Here is a 3,366-nt window from a genome sequence, read left to right as displayed (position 1 = left end):
ACCCCTGGCCCTGAAGGTATCGCCCACCCTGGATTCCCTGTACCTCCAGCCCTCATATGTACCAGTGTACAGCCTCTGTCCTATCCAGCCCTGCAAGGTAGAATTCGGATGATGGTAGTTGGGGGCAGGAAGCATCCAGGATCTGGGGGAAAGCTGTGTTATTCATCGGTACTACATCGCACCCTGACTGACTCATCTCCTCTCATAAACCCCTCTATGAGGGGATCTCCAGTCACTGGCCAATTTTTAAAGAAAAGATTTCTGGGTGCTTTTTTCCTAGTCTGGAAGCTTCTCAGCATGAAACCTTCTCAGCATGGGTGACCTTCTGGAATTTGACATACCATTGACACAGCTTCCAGAAGTACAGCAACATGCAAGCAACCAGAGCACAACAATCTGACAGACAAATGGCACACACACACACACACACACCCCTATTTTAAACCATATTGATTCTTATGTAAGAGCCCATAAATAACATGGGAAGGAAGCCGGATTATAGAGACAGAGTTATAGAGAAATATTTCCCTTAATGCCCTTTTTATGCTGTTAGAATTTTGAACCAAAGGAATATATTAACTAGTTGGAAGATAAAATCAAAGGAAAACACAAAGTCCTTTGTTGACTATCTTATTAAAGTGTATTCCTGGACCTCACATCCAGAAATTGTGTCCAATAGTCTGGGGAAAAGCCAGAACCAGAAGTTTTGTTTTATCAAGTGTTCAGACTTTCAACATTATAATTTCAGGTGGCTCTGAAACCACAGGTAAGATACTTTAGTATTTGATTGCTAACACGTCATTTCTTAGAAAATTAGTTATTAGAGCTTTGCTCCAATACATTACCGAAGTAGTTAGTTTATTGTGCCAACTTGGCTGATAAACACATGTGGGATTAATTGAAGGGCGGTGAGATAATGGATCGGCGAGCCTCGCCTTTCTTGCCTCTTGCTCTTTGATCATTGGAGCAGTGTACAGCTGCCTTGCTTGTTCTGTGCCTCAATTTGCAAGCTACACTACCTGTGGGACACCTAACCTGTGGACTGTGTCACTGTAATTTGAGGTTCCTTCAAGTCCTGCTTCGCCACACCATTGGAATGTGCATCTCTTGAGCTGGGGACTGTCGGACCCTGTCATCTGGCTGACTGTTGGTGACCTGCTTTGCTATTTGCTGCCTGTGCCCAGATAGCCTGAGTCACTCTACCAAGGACTACCCAGTGGCCCTCAAGACTTGAAGGACTGCCAGTGTCTCACAACTGTCTCATGGGAGTGAGTTGCACTGAGCCATTTGTACTGCTTTATAATTTAATTAACTGTTCATTTCTTAGTTATATATCTATCTATCTATCTGTATAAATATATATACAATTATTAGCATTCTGGTTTTGTTTCTCCAGAGAATCCTGTCTAACACAATTACAAAACTCGTGAAAAATCTCATGACAAGACATGATGTCCCTGAGAGTACTGACTGATGAGGGGAGAGCCACATCACACGATTCTTTGAGAACTGCACAGCATGTCAGGAGGTGGCCCTGTTGTCATCCTGTCACTCCCTATGTTCATCACCTTTGTTTCTTCATGTTATTTCTTCCCTTAAATTCATTTTATGGCTATATTTTACAGTTGTTCAGCCCCATATTCCACTTTTCACAGCTCAGTGACTCTTCTCTGACCCTGATGGACTGGTTTTCAAAATGCTACATTCTTACTTTGAGGAGGTAAATAAGTACTACATTATAGCTTAGTTCTGAACAGATAGGCCTACCTTTGTCTGGCTACTGTAGCAATACCCTGTTCTGGCTTTAGAAAATTGAGTGCTTGCATTTTCCTGCTTCTCTTGGTCTCTTTACTTATACCCACCAATATACTCACATTTAGGGTCTCACTGCCTTTAGTCTTGGGGTACTATTACTGAGGACAATTAGGTTCTCTTGGTGACAAGAAAAGTGTCATTCCTACCAGGCAGCTTCAAGCCATGGTGTCCTCTCTTCTTGTGCTAGTCAGTGGTCACTCTATATGTAGTATCTAGCAAATCCGTCTCCCTGTTAGTTTCTGTGGTGTATACAGAGCCGACCTCCTCTCCGGTACTACAGTGTATTCAGAGCTGGTTTCCTCCGAGTTACTGTGGCCTAAACAGAGCTGACCTCCCTTTGAGGTGCCACAGCAGTGAACAGATCTGGTCCATGATAGCGAGCAAAGAATGAGCTAAATTAAGTGCACATCTCCATCTTTGTTTGGTCCAATTCTTCAGAAAGAAGGATGTAAGAGCAGCAGATAGACATTGCATCTATCACTTAAAAAAATCAAGAAAACCATCAACATGGAAACCATTTCTGCTATTAAGTGTTCACAGTCCTTATAAATATGACACGTGATTCAATTGCCGCCCTACGAAGAGAAGTACCGATGAAACATGGAGGAGGAGGACCACACATTACGCTCATTTCAGCATGAATTTATGAAAAAGGATATTGCCTCGCCTCTAAAAGAAGGAACTTAAGAAATACTTTTTACTTTGCTTGATGGAAAGGATGAAAGTTTTACCTGAATTACATAACATTTATTATTGTAAAATTATTTCATTTGTAGCAACTACTGAGAGATAATGGAGGCACTCTCTAAATGGGATCTGCAAGTTTTGGGGGACACATTTGCTACCTTAGCAAGAAATGCTACTATGATCCACTTGGGTTGTTTTCATTTTCAAAATGTACTACTCTGCTGGAACAGAATTGAAGGGATAAATTAATTTCGCTACTTAATGCCTCAGGTCAGACACCTTCCTAAATCAAGCATTGTTGCTGGCAGGACTGTCTGAAAGTGTAATGGATGACTCATGAGTACATATGGCAGTGATATTTAAAACAAGGCCTGGGTGTGGAGTTACATTTTTACCTGTTGTGCCATTTGCTCTTATGAGGCTGCACACAGAAAAACAATCTAGCCATGCCTAAGGGAGGAACGAGACATCTATTAAAGGAAGTTTATTAGTTGGGTTAGTCTTACAAAAATTGAAAAGAAAAGCTTGTTACTTTTTCTACACAGATAAAAATATTAAAAAAATTATATCACTGTTGCTTAATGAATTGGGGGAGTTTTTAAAAATTGATATCTTTTTTTGTTGTTTATTTTTAACATTTTCCTGGGGGCTCATACAACTCTTATCCCAATCCACACATACATCAATTGTATAAAGTGCATTTGTACATTTGTTACCCTCATCATTCTCAAAACATTTGCTCTCTACATTAGCTCCTGGCATCAGCTCCTTATTTTTGCCCCTCCCTCCCCACTCCCCATTCCCATATAAACCCTTGAAAATTTATAAATTATTATTTTGTCATATCTTACACTGTCCAACATC

Source organism: Tenrec ecaudatus, chromosome 2, assembly GCF_050624435.1.
Source record: "Tenrec ecaudatus isolate mTenEca1 chromosome 2, mTenEca1.hap1, whole genome shotgun sequence".
Classification (NCBI taxonomy): Eukaryota; Metazoa; Chordata; class Mammalia; order Afrosoricida; family Tenrecidae; genus Tenrec; species Tenrec ecaudatus.
Note: the sequence above shows the minus strand (reverse complement) of the source record.